Genomic DNA, 10,334 nt, shown 5'->3' on the forward strand with positions numbered 1-10,334 from the left:
CGACTCAACTCGCCGAGTCACCCCAAGACTCGTCGAGTCCAACGATCTCCGAGTCCCATCCTGCTCAACTCACCGAGTCACCTCCCGACTCACTGCTTCGAGGTTTAACCAGAAGAGATTGGGGTTCTGCGACCAGACTCGCCGAGTCCAAGAACAGACTCGCCGAGTGCAAGGCAATCTTCAACAGACTCGCCGAGTTCTTCTTCCAACTCGCCGAGTCCATGCACATGTTCATACAACTCGTCGAGTACACCCATGTGACTCGCCGAGTCTCTCCAGTTCTCAATCCATACAATGGCTTTTCGAACCATGCAGGGGCTCCAATCCATAGATCCACTCTTCTACAGTCTAACCCTCACATAAAGTGGCAAACTTTACGTGAAACCAAGGAGATATAGGTCCAAAACACTCTAGGGCTAGGGTTAAGGACTAGGGGGCTTCACCAACAACTCTTAGACAGGAGCTTTATGACATTTTGGACCATCACAAGCCTAGATATGAGGTAGCAACCTTAGATCTAAGCCTCTAACTCGAAATAGCTCTCCATCATACTAAAAATGCCCCAAATCTTAAATGATAAAAGATCTAGATGCAAAAGAGCCCAAGCAACAGATTATTACCTCCAATATAAGCTCCAACTGAAGTAGATCCCGGATCTACACCACTCCTTTGCAGCAAGCCTCTTGATCTTCAAGCCCCTTTCCAAGATTTCCTCCTCCAAAGCTCTATTCTCTCTATTAATGGAGGCTCACTCGATTTTAGGGTTTCTGGATCTCAAAAGGGTAGTAAAGAGGCTAAGGGTGGGTTATAATGTTCTTTATATAGGGCACAACCCCCGGGATTAAGGTTTTCTCTCTACAGCACCAACTCGTCGAGTCCAAGCCGCCGACTCGGCGAGTTGGCCACTAAAACCGCGACAGAATCCCGCTCTGACTCGGCGAGTAAGCAGACCTACTCGTCGAGTCCCTTCTTTTATTTACACTTTTGGCCCTTCATTGAACTTCTGAAATTTCAGGATGTTACAGTAAAAAGAAAACATATACTTGTTTTAATTAAAGAGTATATTAACAGTGGGAGGGGCATTTTAGGCATTTATAGCATAAGAAAACATATACTTGTTTTAATTCCACAAATCGTGATATAGGTACATACTGAAGAAACAACAATGAAGGGGAAACATTAAAAATAAATACATCAACCAGGTAAAGTATATTGCTGCTATTCATCGGAATGGTTAATGGTTAACATGAAAGTGGGTTGATATTACTTGTAAAGTATATTGTTGTGCAATATTTGACTACATGAATAAGTGGAAACAGTAAACTGACCTGCTTGATTATGCAGTACACAACTAAAAAGTCGATGAGTATACCCTGGATATAGGAAAAACAGATTGCTAACACAAAATAAATCGATGAGTTTACCCTCGATATAAGAAAAACAGAGAGAAAACAAGGTAGTGTCGCTTACCCGATTTATATTTGATTGAAACAGGAACGTAAACAGTAATGCTAACGTGTATATATATTCGATTGATATTGGATTGCATCATTTATTGGGATTGATATTCCTAATTTGTTGCAGATTTATATGGTATGATTGAAAATTTAAATTTGAAATTTCCTGATTTCCTCATTTAAATTTTTCCTGATTACATTATTTTTTCTAATTTACAGTAATCTTCGAATAGATAGATTTATCACATATTTTCTTCCAGATTTGTTGCACATTTATATGGTATAATTGAAATTTTGAATTTCAAAAATCCTGATTTCCTATTTACATTTTTACTGAATTACAGGATTTTTTTTTTCGAATTGATAGTATTTTCGAAAAGAAGGGCAAAGTTGGAAATTCACTTAGAACTCTTGAGCGGGAAAACTGAAGCTGGAGTTGCTAATGTAATGTCACGTGGCCATTAGGGTGCTGTTTTATTAGAAGAGAAGATTAGATTATAGCCCGTGAGAACTATCGGTTGTTTTTTATAATTAAATCTTTATAAAAAAAAGTCATAATTGATAATCAATTATTTCAAATAAAATATTTATTAAAAGATTTATGTTTTTATTTATGTAAAATTATAATTGTTGTTTTTATTTATAGTAATAGTCATTTGGTAATAATTAATTATTTTGAAATAGTTATTAAATTACATATTTATATTATTTGTTCGTATTTTGTAACTCTTGATTCAAATTAATTTTTGAATTATTTTGACGATATATATCACATCGTTTATGTGTAATTTAATATATATATATATTATTACTACTTTATAATACATATATGTTGGTAGTTCCCACCAATTTTAAGACATTGTTTTAAAAACAAAGAGAAAGAATGTTGACCTTTAGATCTAGTTTCAATGGTCAAGATAGTAATACTTGTGAATAAAAACCAACCAATCCAAATGCAAGGTTTAAATGTTGTAACCCTAGATATAAAAACCTTGTATTATACCTTCATCTTCAATCAAGCTTGACAGTCGTGTCCTCTCTCCCTCTGAAAACCGTAACCTCCCCATTTTCTCTCTTTCAAGAATCCTATCGGCCACTTTCCATTCCTCTGCTACGCCACCTACTATCGTCTTTTAGCACCTTCAACCACCGTCTCAACCAAGACTGCTACCAATACACATGTCGATCCAACAAATTGACCGCATTTGTACGGACGCTCAATCTCACTATCTGATTTCTATGTAGGCTTATATTTTTTATCTTCAAAAAACAAGCCAAACGCATCAGATATCAACAAGATTTGTTTTTCCATCGTCTCTTTCTCGTCGTTGTGACTTCTTATGTATATATTTCGAGTTATGTGTGTTTGTTCATTTGTGTAGCTTCAGATATGGCATCATAAAGACTTTTTGGATTTGTATATAGTTTTGTAATTCGGTTGAAAAATATGATTTCAAAGGAAAAATGATGCATCTCTCATTTGTGAGTTCTTTTTTGACTTCTGATATAAACTCTATTTGTGATATGCTTTCATATGAAAAAATTTTAGTTGTTTTCGAATTTTTGTCATGTAGGAGCACTGGAGGTGAGCCAAAAATAATCCCAAGTTATATCTGATCTATGTAACATGATTTTTCTAAGAATCGGATGTATCAAATATGAGTAGTTTGTTTTTGATATTCCTTCATGTTTGTAGTTTTTTTTTTGGAAATGCAGCAATTCAAATCGTTGCTCTCCAACTCTCCAGACGAGAGTCTTAACCATGAAGCTAGAGTGAATTTTCATGTTTTGCAGTTGATATATAATTCATAAACTTTTAGCAAGATTTAATTTTAGTATGACTGTTTTTTGTGTGTTTGTCAGGATGAATGTGTGAAGATGGGAAGCATATGGTTCAATCATCCATTAGTGATTTTTTAATTTAAATCAGGGTGTGGATCCATTTTTGCTCTTCTTTTTTATAGTTTTTTAGAGTTTCTTACTAGATTTGTATGTTTGTATTCGAATCTGACTTTGAGATTTTATATATCTATCTCAGAGTACTTGACTGGATCTTATAGTTGTTTGTAGATTTTGTGTTTTTCTTATTTTGGAAAATAGATTCTCGACATAGTTTTGTGTTCTTAATGTTGTCTTGGTTAAAATTTGTTACATGCTAAAGCAAAACTAAACTGTTTTGTGTCCATAACTTGCTTCCTGGTTATATCTTCTCATAATGCTTTGGTTTTGTGATATCATATTTTTGTGGTTATAATTTGATTTTTTTTACAGAACTAATGAATGTTTGTTTAGTGTTATTTAAATAATTATAATGTCATACTCTTTTGTTAAGGCATAATACATTAAATGAATATAATAATGTCATTTGTTACAATATTTGCACGTTTTTCTCTGAATGAGTTACATTGTTAAAACAATATATCCATCGCCTTTATACAAAAATTTAAAAACCAAATATATATTTATACACGTACGAGTTCATACGTTGGAAATTCGTTTTATAAAACATCGATCATTTTTAATTCTTACATTGCTTATACTTCTATAATAACACAAGAGCATGACGTTTTCTAAGTACGTTTCATTATGTATGTTAGTATATAAATTAATTAAGAGAATATAGGAAAATTATTTTTGTTAGATATTAAGTAAATTTGATTTTTCAACTAATGTTGCAGATAGGACAATGAATATTTAATATTTGTATTCAAGAAAAGAAGATGATGTTAAGTGTAAAGAAAACTACCAATAGTCAGTATCAAGCAAAAGAGAATATAAATGATGATAGTCTATCGGTAGACTCTTGTTTTAAAAAGGATGTTTGACAGAAAAAAAATAATAGATTTTTCATGTTTACAAAATTTTAAAGTTTAACTGTTTAATCATTTTTCATTCTTAACTTTAAATAATTGTCAAAACCAAATTAGCTTTTTACTAACAAACGAACTAAGTTTAAAATAGACAAAACCTGTTCCTAAATTTCAAAATAAGAATATATTTTTTTTCCATCATTTGTCCGGCTAAACAATAAGTTTATATTTGAAATCGAAAATTATTAATTATAATAGATATGTACGGCTAAACAATAACTATATTTGTCCGGCTACACAAGAAAATGGAATAAATATAGCACATTGTTTTCAATAATTAAATAATCATAAAGTCTTTAGATTAAATAGTTTTAATCTTATCAAAAAAACTTTATCAATCATAAAAATACATTATTTAAAGTATATTTCAATTTTGAGTAACTTTTCACGTACACAACAATTTAAGAGATAAAGAGGGCATCTAAATAATTATTCAAATAAAAAAATATTTTTGACTAAAGTTTGAATAAAACTGTGTAGTGAATATAATGATGAAAGTAAAGATAAATTATTTTTGTTAATTTGGCCAATTTGTTCTTATAAACTTTAATATCTCAAAATTTTATAAGATATGTTCTGTAGATTTTATTATAACAAACTATTTTTCGAGAACAAAATTGGTAGTTCCAAGAAACTAAAATTGATAGTTCCAACTTCCAAGAAAGCTTTCATGTAGGTAACCATCAAATTTTCTTTTAAACATTAAAATTTATATTTACTTATTATTTAATTACAATATATACTACGAAAATTATAAAATAATAAAAGCAAACAATTGATTAATAACACCCTATGTATGTAATAAAAGTTATCACAAAATAACAATTAATTATGGGAAAACCTTAGAAAACCCAACGGTATTTTCATCAAATACTTAAAAAAACCACTATATTATATTTTAGTACACTAAGACCCCTATATTTTCTAAAATTTTTATTTAAGGTTTTCTGAGCTTAGAAAAACCTACTCTATTTTTATGAAATAATTAAAAAAACCATTATATTATTTTTTTAATGCATTTAAACTCTCATATTTTTTAAAATTTTTTTAATCCAGTGAATTGTAACAATAGAAACGTTAAAAATCGATTACCTAACATTTTTGGTTATCTAGGATTTACCGAGCTCAATGTCTTAAATGATACATTTTAGAAAATATAAGAGTTTTAACATACAAAAAAAAAACATAATGGTTTTTTTAAGACTTTGATGAAAATATGTTGGGTTTTATAAGATTATCCTATTAATTATATACAAAGCAATTTTGGGGTCCTCCGTATTATCATGAAACAAAAAGATCAATATAGCATTAATTACGCTAGGTTTTTACAAAGTTATATCTTATTTTAAGATTAAAATAACATGATATAAAAATACAATCTATTAAAGATAATCAATAAAAATTATAATTAATTTTATAATAAAACTTTAAGAAATTATTTTAAAAAATGTTATTAAATAATACAAGTACAGAATACAAAAAAATTTAATATTAGTCTATAGTTTTTAAATTTCAACCAAATATTAATTTCCCTCGTGTTATTTTGATAGTTTTTAACGGACAATACACGATCCATCTTCCTTTTTTATATGTTTCAATTTCTTTTTAATATTCTCTTAATTCCTAATGGAAGTGAATAATATGTTAAAAATATGATTTGTAATAAACTATATATGCAACAACATACGTTTGAATAATTTTTTGAACCGCATGATAATGTTTGAATAAATTTTGTGTGTATGTTTACGAGTATTACAATAATATATATTCACGCCAACCTAATCAATAATCATAGTGACGACGAACAATTACATGCAGCACATCAAGCTGTGGATACTAAGGAACATCCATTAATTGTAAGCATTGGGTTTGAAAAATTGTCCAAATGCATGGAAGGGGCAATACATACTTGGTGATCATCGAGTGTTGATGTTTATCTTGGACGTTGTTGCGTCGGAAGAACGTACTTTCAAATGTAACCAAAAATATCAAAATATTTTTATTTGAAACAAAAATTAATGTGCTTTTGATTTCAACCAAATATTAATTTACTTATCTATAATATCAACATATTTTTATTTTTATTTTGAAACAACTTGCCGATATAAATCTAATCGCCTAAAAAACTATTTGTCGCCTTCGGATCTACGTACCTAGCTAGAAACTATTCGCCGAAGGAAACTATTGAACACAAAACTATCCACAAAAAGGCTAAAACGAACTATATCACACGAAAGAAAACTGATTGCCGCATCTAAACTATCTGCCGAAAGGAACTATCTAGCGTCGCTGCATCGCGCGGGTACTCTACTAGTATGTATATATATATATATATATATATATATATATATATATAGCTAGGTTCAGGTATTCAAAGTAATTATTGTGTTACTGTATGTATCAATATGGGCCAATCAAAATTAAATAAAAAATTAAATAAATAAATAAGGGTAATTTAGTAATTTGTTTAGTAACTTCCAAAAATAATCCCTATAATCATGGTATTGACTTATAACCTAAATAAATAAGGGCGTCTTTGCTTTCAACAAGTGGATCCACTTAAATGATTAGGGCTTTTAAACCCGTGTTCCTTTTGATCGGGCAAAGATGGACGAAGGCAGATCAAAGAGCGCAGGTCACGGAGACTCAAGAAATCGGGTGCAGAAATCGTTTGGGGGTGCTGTCGATTGGTGGAAGGCCGAGGTTGCGTTTCCGGTGGTGGTAATCGATCACTCATATTGGTGGCTTATGAACGGAACGGACACAACGAAGGCTCACGGAGGGCACAATGATTTGCCGATCGATTGCGAGCGGAGGAAGCGGCATAAGGCAGCGACTGAACGATCTATCGGGAGGAGAATGGTCGTCTCCGGGACTCGATGAGGCCGAAGACAGGAAACGGGAATCGCAGTGAGGCTGCTGTGGCTTCTGTGGGTGTAGCGAGGACTCAAGCAGCCTCTCGACTGTTTGCTTCGTTTCCAGTAACAAGGGGTGAACGGGGAGGAAATCCGGTGGTGTTTGTGAAGAGAAAAAGAAGAGATGGGTGTGAGGATTGGTTCGATTGAAGCGACAACGACCCCGGGAGAGTGTTCAACGACATTTGTTCAATGGGAATAAACACGAAGAAATAGGAAACAGTTGGATTGAAGGCTAAGGACGAAGCAACAATAGGTAATACTTGATATATGCATATTTAGCTATATATTTAGTAGAGATATTCATTATTTGTTAGCTAATTATTTACATATTATGGAAAAAAGATACTTAATATTGTTCAAATTATATTTTCAGTCCAAAAGAGAAGCTCGGAAGCAAAAGGAAGCAATAGTTACGATCGAAAGCTCGGGAACGGAAGAAAGAAGAAAAATGCTTAATTCTGAAGCTACTCGGCGAGTAGGGACGTCTACTCGACGAGTACACACGAAGGTTCGCGAAACAATACGTGAAGTCCTTGCCGTACACGGATTCTTCAAGGGGACTCGACGAGTCGGTTGGCTACTCGACGAGTAGCCCCTGTTTTGAGAAATCTATAAATAGAATCAACAAACCCGAATTGGGGCTAGCTCTAGAATTTTAGTGGAAATACTTGGCGATCAAGGAAGTCTTTGGAACCCTGGAAAACGTTAAAGAACCCTAATCCTTCATTCTTAGAAGATTAAGGCAATTTAGGTTTAATTTTCCACTTTACCTTTGAATAGAACTATGTTAGGTTTGTTTAAATTCGTTTGTAGGTTTTCATATACTGAAATCATGAACTAATTTTGTTAGTTTCTGTTTAGGGTAGACAAATTTGCTCCTATGGATTAATTTACTCTTTTGATTAATTGTTAATTGGTGATTTTGTTAAATTAAGCTTGTTAAAGACCCTTATGCATTAACCATAACTATTTTCTGTTAATTGCTAAGTAATTAAGCTGCATGAACATCTCTTGATTGCTTATCTCATATAATTTATGTGAACACATTGCTATATGCCTAGGAATAATGAACATGAAACTAGGATTAATTAGAGAATGGGTAAATTAATGTGTGAGCTTGTGTGATACACCATCAACAAGAGGTTAATTGAATCACCAATTTAATTAGCTAATTACAAGTCTTATTTAACCCGAATAATTAAACTAGGGAATTTATTAGTTTAATCATTTGATCACTGCTTAAATTAATTTATTTTCTAAGGATTGGTAATAACGAATGTGAATCTAATCACCATAGTCGGTAACCAATAACAATTAATCTATTACATTATCATAAAAATTAACCATAGGAGTAAATGAATCGAACCTAAACAGAAACCCTTTTGATCATTGAATTTAGTTTGTTTTTACGTGTTTTCAGCTATTAGTTGATTAGTTAAGTTTTAGTTAAGTTTCTAGTCTTGCAAAACTAGAGAAAACCCTTCCTTTCATTATTTGTTTTTTTTAGATAATTCTAGTATTTAGTTTAATTTACCGTTTCCTGTGTTCGATACTCTGCTTACCTAATTATTATACCACCAATTGACAGGTACACTGCCTTTTGTGTGTTAAATCTATATTTAAAAGTAGGATTAAAACTAGTTGAGTTCACACACATCAAGTTTTTGGCGCCGTTGCCGGGGAACAGTTCAAAAATCAATACTAATTTCTAGTTTTATCGATCCTTTGTGTAAGATTTATCTTGCACAAAGTTATTTCTTAAGTAATTTAGTTATTAGGATAAGTTTTAATAGTTTTCTGTTTTAGTAGTTTAGTTAGTAAGTTTTCTGTTTTTGCCTTGAACTCGCCGAGTGCAGTCGAAGCTACGCGGCGAGTCCATCGCTGTTTCATAGTTTCGTTATTTTATTTTATTTTTGTTCTTTTTACGCGTATTTCTTATTTTGGTTGCAGGTATTACATGACCCGAGGATCCAACACACCTTTGGTTCCTCCACTTGAAGATCCGGAATCCGCTCTTAGGAAAAACAAGGATAAAGTACTTGAAGACGCCAACCCGCCAAAGAAATCACCCTTCAAGGACCTTAAATCAGTCTTTGGGAAGAAGAAAGATAAGAAGGAAGGAGAGTCTAGCAGTCGAAAGAGCGAAGGAAGCACCCTTGGAAATCTTGGCGACGACACATTTCTCATAGAAACCGAATTAGAGAACGAGCACGAATCCGAATACGAGGAAGAAAGCGATCTAGACGGGGAACTCGACAACACCATGTCGAACATCGATGAAGTTCCCATGGGAGAATGGAAGAAGAGGATACATGATGATACCGGTCCGGGACTTGTGGAACCCGCAATTCCCGCAACTGCCAGCTTTGAGCTTAAAGGTCACATATGTCACAACCAGGAATATTGATACCTTGTAAAACCCTTAACAAAGATAACATTGTAGTTAAAACTTGGAAAACATGTATGATGCTTGTTCAATGATCACAAAATTCCATCAAATATTCTACACAAACATTCAAGTAGTCAACAAAGGTTGGAAACCTTAAAAATCCCGGTTCAAGTCCATTTTGGACTAGGATTTTCTTATTGGGCCTAATGGACCAATAAGCTTCCAATTTGACTATTTCGGGCTTAGAACTCTTGTATGGGCTCTAATTGGACCCACTTTCTTTTATTTTAACATTCTGGGCCATAATGGGCCTAGAATGAAATAAAATACTCTTATTGGGCCATAACAAATTTAATTAGCCCTAAAGGGCCATAAAACTCATACTTTGATTACTATTGGGCCGTAAATCATCTCCAAAGACCAAATGGGCCGAAAATCATCAAAATGGGCCCATAATATGGACTCAAGAACACAAAAGCCCAAACTATTCTTTTCTTCTCCCTTTCTCGGCCCAAGAGGATAACAAAAAAATAATATAGAAACTAGTGAAATAAGGAGGGTTAGCCACCTCCTTATTATATTTTGGTCTTCCATGCACCATCACATACTTACATGCACACCATCATTTCACTTCTCTCTCTCCCTCTCTTCTTACCTTCGGCCGAGAGGAGACACACACACACACACACATAATTCATTC

The 10,334-nt window shown here is 32.7% G+C and overlaps 1 long non-coding RNA gene across 1 annotated transcript; it reads left to right on the forward strand.

Moving 5' to 3' along the window:
- Window positions 1–2,488: 2,488 nt before the first annotated feature.
- On the forward strand, window positions 2,489–3,280 carry LOC145156481 (uncharacterized). Its single transcript, XR_013736739.1, has 2 exons — window positions 2,489–2,664; window positions 2,840–3,280. It is a non-coding gene; the product is annotated as an uncharacterized LOC145156481 (long non-coding RNA).
- Window positions 3,281–10,334: the final 7,054 nt, after the last annotated feature.

The sequence above is a fragment of the Lactuca virosa genome, chromosome 2, assembly GCF_052849685.1.
Source record: "Lactuca virosa cultivar CGN04683 chromosome 2, Lactuca_virosa_CGN04683_v6, whole genome shotgun sequence".
In the NCBI taxonomy this organism is placed as follows: Eukaryota; Viridiplantae; Streptophyta; class Magnoliopsida; order Asterales; family Asteraceae; genus Lactuca; species Lactuca virosa.